This window comes from Poecile atricapillus, chromosome 27 (genome assembly GCF_030490865.1).
Source record: "Poecile atricapillus isolate bPoeAtr1 chromosome 27, bPoeAtr1.hap1, whole genome shotgun sequence".
NCBI lineage: Eukaryota > Metazoa > Chordata > Aves > Passeriformes > Paridae > Poecile > Poecile atricapillus.
The window spans coordinates 4,174,935-4,188,876 of record NC_081275.1 but is presented as its reverse complement, the minus strand read 5'-3'; the positions used below and the strand labels follow the sequence as shown (position 1 = coordinate 4,188,876).

The window sequence follows — 13,942 nt, the reverse complement described above, 5'->3', positions numbered from 1 at the left end:
GCTGTGACACATCTGTGCCTGTATCTGGCCAGGACCCCATTGCTCTGAATCTGGACTTTGATACTCATGTAACTTCCCAACTTGACCTGGGATCTGTCTCATCTCTGTGAGCACACATAGTGATTGCTAGAATTTGCTGAACCCTGGTTATTTGTCATGGGACCTCATCCAGACATCATCTGATGATGCTAACATTAAGGAAATCACCATAATAAACCTCCATGTGTTTAATTTTCTGAGATACCTACCAAGGACATTGGATGTCTCTATTTTTAGAGTATTTCTTTTAAATCTTTAAGCACGACTAGTAATACCATTTTTCTTGAGAAAATTCAAAGTTGTCTTCTGCTTCCTATCTGTTTCAGCAGGAACATCCTCATTCTCCCACTGTTTTTCCCCTCAGAGGACAATGGGCAGTGTTATCAGTTAGTCCTTGTACTTGTCTACCTGGAAACCAGTGTCAGGTTTACAGCTTTTCTTTTCCCGACCTTCCATCCCTCACTGCCCCTCTCTCCCAGACCAACCACTCTTCATGTTTTCCAGAAAGGACAGTGCAGAAAATCTCAACTGTCTCTGTAGTCCCAAATTTCTGAGGTTCAAGCACCAAAGGCTGTTCCCCATGACCTCCAGGCTACAGGAGAGGTGGGAGCTCAGCTACATGTCACCCCTTTCCTGTGGGAGACTGGGGTTATTGCCTCAGGGAAAATAAAAAGGTGATGAGAGAAGATCCACCATGCATTTGATACTCTCCTGATGACAACCCTGGGATGACATTACACTTCCCATTTCAGCTGTGATAAGATAAAATATTTTCATAAAATGCTTTGTGTTTGAAAGGACCTTAAATACAGCTTAGTTCCAACCCCCTGCTATGGACAGAGGCACCTTCCTGGACTGGGTTGATTCAAATTCTGTCTAACATGACCGCTTCCTTTCAGGGAAGGAGCAGCCACAGCTTCTCTGGATAACCTCTTCCAGAGCCTCACCACCATCACAGTAAATAGATTCTTCCTAATATTTGATTTTAAACTATTTTTTTTCAGTTTAAAGCCATTCCCCTTTATCTTATCACTACATACTTCCATAAAGGAGCCCCCTAACTTTCTTTAGGTACTGGAAGGAGCTAGAAAATCTCTCCAGTCTTTTCTTTTCTGGGATGAACAACCTCAACTCTCTGAACCTGTCTTTGTAGCAGAGGTGTTCCAGGTCTCTCATCATCTTAACAGGCCTCTTATGGGCCTTTTCCAGCAGGTCCGTATCCTTCCTATAGGCCTTTTATATTGGGGGTCCTGGAGCTGGAAGCAGTACTCCAGGTGGGGTCTCATGAGAGGGAACTAGAGGGGGAATATAGCTTCCCTCAGCCTGCTGGTCACATTTCTTTTGATGCAACCCAGGATATGGTCAGTTTTTTGGGCTGCAAGCACACGTTTCCTGGTCATGTGATGCTTCTTCTGCACCAAAAGCCAGGGTCCTTCTGCTCAGGGCACATCTCAATCCATTCCCCACCCATGCTGTATTTTTCCTTGGCCCTGCCCTGAATCCAGGTGCAGAGCCTTTCACACAATCTTCTTGGACTTCATGAGTTTTGCATAGGCCCAGGGTCTCAAAGTCCACCAAGGTCCCTATGCTGTCTATGGATCATCTCTGCTGTCTGTAAAGGTGAGCCAGCCTTGCCTCAGGAATTTGTCAAACCCAGAAGGGACAGATTTCCATCCCTTCCTACATCAGGCTTGCTTCCCTGAAGACAAAGCAACAGCTTCACTTGACAATATGGTAAATTAATTTCATGTTTTCATGGATGAATTAATTGCTGCAGAGGAATGCACAGTTCAGTTAGTGTCCCACTTTAGCTCCGTTGGGCACAAACCATGGCAGATCTCAACCACTGTTCTCTCCTCTTCCCAATGACATGTGATAAAACCTCTACCTATGATCTACCTTATAGAAAGAACTGGATTTATTTTGTCTGGAGAAAAGGAGGCCGAGGGGAAAGTTTATCACTCTAACACTACCTGGAAGGAGGCTGTGTGTCAGTCTCTGCTCCCAAGTAACAAGTGAGAGGACAGGGGGAATTGGCCTCAAATTGCACCAGGGAAGGTTTAGATTGGATATTAGGGAAAAAGTCTCCCCTGAAAGGATTAGCAAGCATTGGAACACACTGTTGAGGGAGGTGGTTGAGTCACCGCTCCTGGAGGAGTGTAGATGTGGCACATAGGAACATGGGTTAGTGGCTGAGTGGGCAATGTTATGTTTATGGCTGGACTTGATGATCTTGAAGGCATTTTCATGATTCTGTGACTGTGCAGCTATCAGGAGTTTTGGGCATTTGAATTAGACAATTAATAATGAGACAATCAAAAGGTCAGTGCAACCAGGAAATACCACACATACAACGAACTTTTTCTTCTCCATGTATCTTCTAACCCTGGTGAAGAATGGCCTTCTCATTGTCCCTGCATGGAGCAATCAGTACATGCAGACCTTACTGCATTTGTTCTTCCTCATCATGTTTCTTTTGTGAAGATCTGTCACTCCTCCACTACTGCACCAAAGCTGATGGAGACTTTCCTTGTCACCGGGAAAACCATTGCCTCCTGCAAGCCCTGGTCATATGTAAATTTGGTTTGTGGATGTCTTCACCCAGGTGGTTCTGCTGACTGGCCCACCTGCACCCAGGAAAGCCATCACTTATTCCCTCATGTGGTCTCTGCTGATCCTGATCCAGCAGCTGCTTCCATCCCACTGTGTGTGCCAAAGAAAATCAAAGAGTTGGAGAACCCGTGCTATGAGGAAAGACTGAAGGAATGTAGCCTTTTCTCCCTGGAGAGCAGGACTCTTGGGGAGGACTTTATCAGAGTATTTAAGTGATTAAATGGGATCTACCAAGAGCACTGAGGGTTTTTCAATGCAAGGATTAACATGGAGGCTCTGTCCATGAGGGTCACACACTGAATAAAGAGGGAGATTATTTGAGTCAACTGGCAACTGAGACCAGTGCTTGAGTCTCAGCATGAGCAAGGTGAAGCCTTAGTTTCTGGACATAGCAAGATGTGCACAGGGGCCAGTAAGATGGAGAAAGACCATGTCTCTGCCTTGAACTGAGGGCAGGAACGTGTGTGGAACCTCATAGGCTTCATGGGACACTGTACCTGAGTTGTCATTCTGAGCCCTGCGGTGCCTTGCAGAGTTCCTTTTCTGCATGCAAGAGGCCATGGATATCCAGGGGGTCACATGGATTAGAGCATTGCTCAAGGTTGAAGGCAAAGGAATTTCTGTGTCCCATCCCCACTGGTGCCACTCTTTGAACTTGTGGTTTCACTGGTGGTCTCTGTGCAGTAGCCAAGGATGTCTTCATTAGCTCCAAGAGAAAGACCACAGAGGAAAACCCACTGCTGGGACTCCCACCCTCCGCCATTCTTACCTTTGTACGTGAGCAGATGTGAGAAGAGTTGCCACAGAAAAAAAAGGAGAACTTGGAGGCCAAGGCATGAAAGCACAACTTTAATGAGTCTAAGGAAGAAAAGGAAAACACCAGGGGCAGTCACTAAGATGCAGTGGAGCTCCTGTAGGGTGTCCATCTGCCTGCCATACAGAGGGAGAGAGAGCAAAATATCCCAAGACTGGCCTGGGGAGACACAGAGAACAGGTGGTAAGAAAGGGCAGAGGGGAAGAAGCGCTGTCATGTCCCCTCACGTGGCTGTCCTTGGGTGTGTGGGCAAGAAGCACAAAGGGGATGACCATTTCCTGACAACCTGGACAAAAACAAACCGCTCAGAAATTACCCAAGCGAACATCACCCGTGCACAAGGAATGCCAACAGCCCTTGATCTGAGACTTCTGCCACAGAAATCCTTGAGCCTCTCATCCCAGCAGTTACAGAATGAGATCTTCATATAGGAAAGCATGTGGGAGAAGCCAGGAAATGAAAAGGCAGCGGAGCAGGAAACCAGGACACAGCCCTACCATTAGATGGGATGGTGCACATTTGACATGAGCTGGTCAGAAAATTATGACTTCCACAAAGGTGCCTCTGGGCCTGAGGCAGGGCAGGACTGCTATAAAAGGCAGCCCCAGTCTCTGCTCTCTCATCCACTTCTCTCACCTCCTTCTCCTCAGGAATCAGGTGAGTGGCAAGATCCTGCTCCTGCTCCTGCTCCTGCTGCTTCAAGAGCAGCTCTTTCCTGGCTGTAGGTCTCAGCTGGAAGGGGCTCTTGTAGCACAGGGCTGGGAGTTGCTTCTTCTGGGAGAGGACAGGGGAGGGAAGGTCTCATGCAGACAGAGAGAGCCTGGGACTTGGCTGAGAGGGGCTCCTGGGCTTTGAGCTGGGCAGTGCAATGTGAGCCAAGAGCTGCCTTGGCTGCAGGGTGTTTGGGTGCAGTGCTGCTTCTCATGTTTCCCCACTTTCTGCTCCCTCCCTGCCCTCTGTGCCAGGTGCACCTGTGACCCCGAGCCATGTCCTGCTGCAAGCCCTGTGACCCTTGCTGCCAGCCCTGTGGCCCCTGCCCGCTGGCCAGCAGCTGCAATGAGTGCTGTGTCAGGCAGTGCCAGAGCTCCCATGTCGTCATTGAGCCGCCTGCTGTGCTGGTGACCCTGCCCGGCGCCGTCCTCAGCTCCTTCCCACAGAACACCGCCGTGGGATCCTCCACCTCCGCTGCCGTTGGCAACATCCTCAGCTGTGGCGGAGTGCCCATCAGCTCTGGGGGCTTTGACATCTCCTGCATCACCAACTGCTTTGGTGGCAGCAGATGTCGTCCCTGCTAAATCTGCTTCTGGCAACGTCCTCAGGCAAGAATTTCCAATACCTCAGAATGTAGTTCTGGGGAGGAGATAGAGCTTCTGGACATTGTCTTTATAGCATCAGCCCATTGTTCCCTTCTTGCACTCTTCTTTTCCGTCTATGTCTCCTTAGGCCAATCTAGTGGAGACACATGACCCTTCGTCACTCTTTTGGGCAAGCAGATGCACACTCTTCAGGAGCTCCACTGCGTCTTAGTGGCAGCACCTGATGCTTTCTGTGAGCCACCTCCTTTTTTTCTTTACACTCAATAAAGTTGTTTCGCATCCAAGCCTGGGCTTCTAAGTCCTCCTTTGTTCTCAAGCAAATCTTCCAGTCCACTCATGGAAAATTGGTGGAGGACGCAGAGAATGGGATTCCCTGCAGTGGATTTTTATTCCTGCCCTTTTCCTTGGAGGGGCCAAAGTTAACCCTGACTATTCAGCTGCTAAAGACCATGAGGGAGACATCAGGCAATAGCTGTGAAGGAAAACAAGAATTCGTGTATCCAGTCCACAGCTTTATCTCTTCTTCTCCTCCACTCCCTTAACTAGTCTAGGGTCCATGGCTCCCATAAGAGCACAAGCAGATCTGATGCACTCCCTCAGTACAAACAGGCAAAGCTTTCCAGACATGTCGAGCTGAGGTAATTCACAAGTTAGGATTGGTGCAAGTCATATACTAAGGATACAATCTGGTAAATTACCTTTGTTGAGTTTCTGCAAATGACTTATAGCTTCAGTATTAAATCACAGCATTTCTCCCATGTATGGATGGATATAACCTGTCCATCAATGTCTACCTGACTGAAGTATTGAATTATATCTTGAATTATGGTCAAATTATGGGAAATATTAGTTAAAGTGTCGGTTTTTTGTCTGTTTTGTCTAGATGCTGTTACTGCTTGAAAATTTAAAAATAGTGAGTGAGAGGAAAACTATCTCTTCTCCTCATCATCTCAGACCCCTTGTCTCATTTTTCTTCCTCCAATCCTCCATCACTTCTGCCTCTTCCTTCTGATCTGTCTCAGCCTAGTCTTTCACAGAAGAAAAAGTATTGCAGAAGCTCTTTCTCTCTCTGAAGTAAACATTTTCTTACCCTTCAGCCCAAACAGACAGGACCTTTGATAGTTGATGCAGGGGCACAAAAGTCTCTCATCCCACTCATTCTTAGGGTGTCCCAGTCTCTCCTCTAGCTGGCATGTGTTGTGCAGCATGCCCTGACTGTCCACTCCTCCTGCATGTTTGCAGTGCCAGGGCTTGCTTTTTTCCTCTCCCTAAACCTTGGAGACTTCCAAAAGGACAAGAAACAAGGAGAAGGATTAAACATTGCACAGGTCCCTCCAGGTGTCCTGGAGCCAGCACAGAAGGACCAGGGACTACAGGCTGTTCCCTGGAGACTCTGGGCAACATGATATTAGATATGGAAGATCTGATTCTCTCTGGGGGTTCCCTATGGGAGGTAAATGGCATTATTTTGCTGTGGGACACCTGCTGAGCTGAGGTCTCAAACCTCTTGCGCAAACATCCCCCACCCTTGCTGTTCCCATAAATGTGGCTGTAGCACAGAACACGAAACAAAAAGGTGCCACGGCGGTGTTGATGGCAGGGGTGCCGCGACTACCCTGAAGAAGCCGTCCGAAAGGACCGCTCAGGAACACTGGTGCATCCTCTGCCCGGCGAGTGGTCTCTGCTCAGTGGCGATCAGCAGGAGACACAGGAAGAGAGACTCAAGCTCTGTATGGCATTCCACTGAGCAGTAGCCTTTATTAAAGCAGGGCCCTCAATGAAGGGAGCCAGCGACAGCAGCTCCGCGAACTGGGGAAAAAATGGGGTATTTATAGTTAAGGAGAGGGGAGGGGGAAACTTGGATACATGTATCATCATGGATTGATAGGGAGGGACACCAATGGGGTGCAACATATTAACATAACATAGCTCAAGGACCTCTGGGAGTGAGACTCTTCTCTCTCTGAGAGAAAGTGCCTCGCAAAGGGAGAATCCCTCCAAGGGAGAGCAGGGATCTCTGAATTGGCCGGATCCCCTCCACAAGGGAGCATTTTCTGCTGCTGCTTTGCATCCCCTATGTTTAGCATCTCAGAGCTTTTTCCTGCAGAATCACATTTTCTTCCAAGCACCATTGTCAGATCACTGTCACCCAGCAATGACAACTCAGAGGAGAGGAGAGAGCACCTTCCATTTACCTTATTCCTACCAGACCAATAACTTTTATGCCTTGTTCTGGTACCAGCTGCGGAAAGGCCAAGCCCCACAGCTGCTCTCCTATCAAGCAGGCTCTGGCCCCAAGCACAGCGGCCGGATCACCACGCACCTCAACACCACGGGGAAATACAGCGTCCTGAAGGTGGAGGAAGTGCAGCTCTCTGACACTGCCTTGTACCTCTGTGCTGTGACAGACACCCCGGGGCAGGGAGCGTCCCCGGCTGTGCAACAACCCAGGGCAGGGAGGGACGGAGGGGAGGTGTCTGTGCAGGGCTGATCTTGGGGAAAAGTGAGCTGTTGGAGGACAATTTCCTTGGTGTACCCAGAGTCCTTCAGGCCTTTATGTCAGTGGCTTGAGAAGAAAGAAGGGGTGGTGAAAGAAACCCTGCTTTGGAACAGGTTTCCCTGTGCATCCCAGGGCAGGAAAGTATTTGTCATGTGCTGTGCAGGGAACACTTGTCCATTCTCCTCTCTGTGTGCTCTGCACAGCACAAAGGGCTGGCAGGAATCAATCAGAGACTCACCCGAGCCTTGTAGTCAGATCCTGTGAAAAAGGTCTGGGGGTTTTCTGCTTGTTTTCTATTTTAATAAAAGGTCTTCTTTTAGTTCCCTGAGCTTTTCTCAAAACCCTATCACTCATTGCAGCTGTTGGCCAGTGGGGTGGGGCTGCAAGGCTGGCACTGCTGTACACAGGACATGTCTTGGGACACAAGCGGCACTTGGAAGGAGGAAAAAAAAGTATCAGGATAAATGAGAAGCACCACATCAGGAGTGAGCCAAATAACATGCAGGGCCAGGAGGTGGAGGCTCTGCAGAAATATATGAGGGCTCCTTGGCCTTATCCTGCCAGGCTCCAAAAGAGCTACCAGCTCCTATGCATCCGCTGCCCAGAGTTATTTTCTGTCAGACTCATTTTGAATGCAAAATACTACATTTGAAATGCAAAACATACCATTTAATGCTATGGGTATGGCTTGGCTTCCTGAATGGCTGTGTTTTTATGTCCTATTTTATTTTAATTTCGGGCACATTTCTTCTATGAACACTTTTTTGGGGTTTTTTGTTGGTTGTTTTTTTTGGGGTTTTTTTGCTTGTCAAGAGGAGAGATTCAAGCAATTCTGGATCAAAACACATCAGCTTGGCCGAGTGTAGTAAAAGCAAATTATGTCAGTCTGGATCACTGCTGTGGGGATCTTTGGTGGCCCTGTTTGGAAGGAATGACTCAGCTCCTGGATTTTGTGCTGTCCTGCCTAAAAATGAACCCAGAAAAATTCTGCTCCTCCTTCTCTTCTAGAGAGAAGGAGCCCATGTCTGGGGCCTTGTTCCTCTCCTGAAGGCTCCAGCCCAGTCACCATCATCTCCACATATCCACAGCAGAGGCCATGGTTCATTCTTTCACAGAATCATGGAATATGCTGAGTTGGAAGGGACCCACAAGATCATCAAGTCCAACTCGTAGCCTTGCACAGGACACTGCCAAGAGTCAGCCTATGTGCTGATGTTTAATTTTTTAAATTTAAATGTTTAAATTTTTGTTGAATTCTGTCAGGCTTGATGCTGTGCCCACTGCCCTGGGGAACCTAGTCCAGTACCTGACCAGCCTCTTGACAAAGAATGGTTTTCTGATATCCAACCAAAACTTCTTCTGACATAACTTCAGACTATTCTTTTTAGTCCTGTCACCACAGAGCAGAGATCAGTGCCTTCCCCTCCTCTTCCCCTCCCAAGGAAGCTGTAGACTGAAATGAGGTCTGACCTCAATCTCTTCCTCCCCATGCTGAACAGACCAAGTGACCTCAGATGCTCCTCATAAAGCTTTCCCTCAAGGCCCTTCCCAATCCTTGTGGCCTCCTTTGGATGCTCTCCAATAGCTTAATGTCTCCTTCTAAATTGTGTTGCCCACAACTGAACTTAGGGTGAGTCCACTCCAGTGCTGAGCAGAGTGGGACAATCCCCTCCCTTTCTCAGCTGGCAATGCTGGACTTGATGCCCCCCAGGACACTGTTGGCCCTCCTGGCTGCCAGGGCACTGCTGGCTCATATCCAACTTGCCATCAAGCAGGAGCCCCAGGTCCCTTTCCATGACACTGCTTTCCAGCCTCTTGGTCCCCAAGTACCTCCAGGGTTACCCCATTCCAGATGCAGAATCTGGCACTTGTCCTTGTGGAACATATGGTTGGTGATTTCCCAGCCCTCTAATCCGTTCAAGTCTCTCTGCAGGGTGTCCCTACTTTTGAGGGAGTTGACAGCTCCTCCTTGTTTTGTGTCATACATGAACTTGCTTAGTTTCCCTTCCAGTCCTGCATTCCTGTCATTTATGTAGATGATGAAGAGCACTGGGCTAAAGATGAAGCACTACAGAGCCCCAACAGTGACAGGTCACCAGTCTGATGTCACCCCAGTCACCGTCATGCTTTGTGCCTGACCCATGAGCCAGTTGCTCACCCATCACATGAGGTGTTTATCCAGCTGTGGGCCAGACATTTTGTCCAGAAGGATCCTGGCGGAGTATCAAAACAGTATCAACAGTATCAAAAGCTTTACTGCAGTCCAAAAAGATTTTATCAACTGCCTTCCCTTGATTAAGCAGGTGAGTTACCTTGTCATAAAAGGAAATCAGATCTGACAAGCAGGACTTCCCTCTCATGAAGCTGTGCTGGCTGTGACTTTGCATATTCTTGTCTCATGTGCACTTGTGTGCAGCTGGGACTGTGTGAATATACATAGGTGTAAAAATTTGTGCATGATTCCTTTCTGACATGCTTAAGTGTATATCCATCCCTCCTTATGAGAGATTGCTCTACTTATGTCATTAACATTCTCTGCTGTTCTACCAATGATCTCCACAGAGCACCCAGAGTCCAAAGGAACTTCTGTGTAGCTGAGCAATAACAGAACGAACCCAGCAAAGTATTATCCTCACCACAGGCACTGAAATACAATCTTCTCTACCTTCAGTCCTCCTTTTCCTACTGCTTCAAAGCTCACACTCTGCTTATGATGATTCCTGGACCAAATGATGATGATTTCATACCAGTTTGGATCCTTAGTTTAATTCACTGTAAACAATATTAGGAATGTCTAAACATGGCTTGCAGTCCTCATTCCCTGCTTCTCCAGGTCAGGACACAGCTCTCCCAAGACCTAGGGATTTCAAAAGGATGAGGCTTACTTTATGGACAGCAGAAAGGCTAACAAGTCCTGCCAGCTTCGTCCAGGCTATGCTCAAGTGAGTTTCCTTGCACTGCAGTGCCAGTGCTGTCTGGTGTGAGACACATCTCTGCCTCCTGTTCAAGCCAATGCCAAATGTGCCAGTGCAGTCCATCGGCCTGGTGCTGTGCCAGGCAGAGGCTGACACCTCAGGTTCAACGTGTTCTGATCTAAAGGACCATGGATTTGGGAAAAGAAAGTGGTCAATGGGTATTCGTCCTCACTTTTTTTAAGTCATGAAGGGGAGAGTATGATGGAGTAGAAACCATGGTCAAATGCAAAGGTTGTTCACTGTATTCCAACTCCCGTTATTCTGCAGGGGAAATTATGTCCAGGACCCTCTCACCAACGACCACACTAGAGCTCTGACCATACTAACAGGAACACCCTTCCTCAGGAGATCATGGGGCTACTATTGCTTCAAGGTCTCACAACTTTCTGGGTATTTGTGGGCAAAGACACATCAACACAGGGCTTGATGGTGTCTGGAAGCAGAGCAGCCAGAGGATGTCTTCCTGAGCTCCAAGAGATTGTACCATTAATAGTTTCCCCTCCATGATGCCCCAAAATTCCATTCCTCTGTGAATGGAGAAGGGTCTCCTTATGCCCTCACTGACTTCTGTGACTGAGCAACACCTTTCTGCTTTGGCATTCAGAAGAGCAACCAGAGGAAGAACCACAGAGACACAGAATTGAATGCAGCAGAACTTTAATGAAATGAAAGAAGGAAACAAAGCCACTGAAAGCAGAGGCCAGCAGCACAGGCAGCGCCAAGGGCAGCGGAGAGTCTGCACTCCTTGGCTCTGGAATAGTTCCTGCATAATATCAGTCTACCTGTCCCACAAAGGGGAGAAACCAAATGGTCCCTACCAAGCTGGCCTTTGGGGAACATTGCAGCACATAGGAACCAATGCAAACAATGAAAAGGGAGAGAAAGGCAAGTTCGGTCAGCTATCCTGCAAACAGCACCCAAAACCGAGATCCTCTGCCCAACGCCATGTTCTGAGTTCCTCAAGATGTCTTGTTGGGGCTTTCCCAGCATCTTTAGCAGGGACGACATCTGTTGCCACCATAGCGCCTGGTGATGGAGGAGATGTCAAAGCCCCCAGAGTTGATGGGCACTCCGTCAGAGCTGAGGATGTTGCCAACAGCAGCTGAGGTAGACGATCCCACCACGGTGTTCTGTGGGAAGGAGCTGAGGATGGGGCCAGGCAGGGTCACCACCACAGCAGGAGGCTCAATCACAACAGTGGAGCTCTGGCACTGCCTGACACAGCACTCATTGCAGCTGTTGGCCAGCGGGGTGGGACCACAGGGCTGGCAGGGACGGCACTGGGTGTTGCAGGACATGTCTTGAGGCCACAGGTACACCTGGCAGAGAGAGCAGAGAGAAAACAGAGCACAAGGCTGGGTGGGTTATCCCATCACAAAAGAGCCAAGACCATCGTGAGTGGGAAGCTGGAGACTGGGCCAGGAGCCCTGCAAAGAGCAGCCTGACTCAGGAAGTTCTCTCCCAGCTCATAAACCAAAAGGCACCACTGACACCAGCCTCTCTCTATGCCAGCCTCCTCCCCACTTTCCTCTCTCATTACCAAATGCTCCAATCCCCAAATATGAGAAAGCCAATTTGAGATGTCCACCATGTGGAGATCTCACTTTGGAAGAGAAAGAGAAAGGGCTTCAGACTCACCTGGTTCCCAAGCTGAAGGAAGCAAGAGAAGTGGATGAGAGAGCAGAGACTTGGGCTGCCTTTTATACCTGCCCTTCACTGCCACAGGACCAGGGGCAGCGTTTGCAGAGGTAACAATTTCCCAGCAAGCTCATCTTGAATGCAAACCAGCACACCTAATGATATGGGCTGTGCTTTTATTTCCTGCACTGCTGCCTTTTCATTTCCAGGTTTGTTCCATGCTCGTTCCCCAATGAAGGCTTCTTCTGATCCCTGGGATTAAAGGCCCCAGGATTTCTAAGGCAGGAATGCAGCAGTGCAGGCAGAAGACTCAGTTTATGTACTGCATGGGCCCAGACCAGGCAAGTGATGCTATCCTGATCACTCTTCTGGGACTGTTTGAAGTGTTGTTTTCAGGAAGAAGCTGCAACATTCATAGAATCATAGAATCATATAATCATAGAATGGCTTGGTCTGGATTGAACTCCTTCATAAAAAAAAAGCAGTGACACTCACTAGATAAAGTTGTTCCAAGCCCCAGCCAGACTGGCCTTGAACACTTCCAGGGATGTGACAGCCACAGCTTCTGTGAGAAGTTCCATTGCCTCACCACCATTTGAGTAAGGAATTTGTTCCTAACATCTGATCTGCATCTTTCCTCTTTTAGGGAAACCATTCCACTTTGTCCTATAAGTATGTACCTGTGTAAAAAGTCAGCATCAATGTTTTTGTGAGCCCCCTTCACATACTGACAAGCCTCAATTAGGTTTCCTCAAAGCCTTTTCTTCTCCATGTGGAACAACCCCAACTCTCAGCCTCTCTTCATAGGAGAGTTGCTTCAGCCCCCTGAGCATCTTTGTGGCCTCCTTCAGATCTGCTCTAACAGATAGGTCCATATCTTTCTTGTGCTGAAGACTCCATGTCTGAACCCAGGTGGGGTGTCACAAGATCGGAGCAGATGAGGAGAATCACTGCCCTCAACCTGCCAGTCATGCCTTCTGTAATGCAGCCCAGGATGCAGTAGGCTTTCTGGGCTGCAAATGCAAACTGTTCACTCCTGTCCAGATTTTCATCCACCAGAACTCCCAAGTTCTTCTTCACAGGTCTGCTCTCAATGAGTTCATCTCCCAGTCTGAACTCATGTCTGGGATTTCCTGATGCAGGTGCTGCACCAAGCACTTGAACTTCATAGACTTCATCAGGTTCTTATGGGCCCACTTCTCAAGTTTCTCCAGGTCTCCCTGGATGGAAATCTCCTGTAGTGTCAGCTGTACTGCTCAGCTTTGTGTCATCTGCAAGCATGCCAAGGGGACACTTGATCTAATATCCCCGTGATTGAAAAAGATACAAAAAAGTCTCAAGACAGAGCCTTGAGACATGCCCCTCTTGCCCTGAACTCCATGTGGTCATAGAGCCACAGACCAAAGCTGTGTCCATCCAGCTATTTTCCTATTCACACCCTTCAAATCCATGTGTATTGAGTTTGTATGGCCTGGTTTTGGTAGCAGAAGGGCTACAGGGCTTCTGTGAGAAGTTGCTGGAAGCTTCCTTGCTGTCCAGCAGAGCGAAAGCCAGCTGGCTCCAGGACAGACCCATCTGGCCAAGGCTGAGCCCATCAGAGGTGGAAGTGACACCTCAGGAATAACACGTTAAAGAAGGAAAAAATTCATTGCACAGGTGTAGTTGTGGCCAGGGAAGAGCAGAGTAAGAATATGTGAGAGAAAACAGCTCTGCAGACACCAAAGCCAGTGGAGAAGGAGGAGCAGGAGCTGCTCCAGGCTCCAGAGCTGAGATTCCACTGCAGCCCATGGTGAAGCCCATGGTGAGGCAGCTGTGCCCCTGCAGCCCACAGAGGGCATGGGGGTGCAGAGATGCACCTGCAGCCCTTGGAGGAGCTGACACCAGAGCAGGAGGATGTCTGAGAGAAGGCAATGACCCTGGAGGAAGCCTGTGCTGGAGTAGAGTCCTGGGAGAGACCTGTGGAGAGATGAGCCCATGTGGAAAAGGTTTGCTGGAATGATTGTGACCCTCTAAGGGTTCCTGAAGGACTGACTCTGTGGAAGAGTGA

The 13,942-nt window shown here is 48.6% G+C and overlaps 2 pseudogenes; one reads left to right on the top strand and one right to left on the bottom strand.

The window, feature by feature from the left end:
* Positions 1-3,987: 3,987 nt before the first annotated feature.
* Positions 3,988-4,761, top strand: LOC131589009 (feather keratin Cos2-2-like; annotated as a pseudogene).
* Positions 4,762-11,249: 6,488 nt separating this feature from the next.
* On the bottom strand, positions 11,250-13,470 carry LOC131588738 (feather keratin Cos1-1/Cos1-3/Cos2-1-like; annotated as a pseudogene).
* Positions 13,471-13,942: the final 472 nt, after the last annotated feature.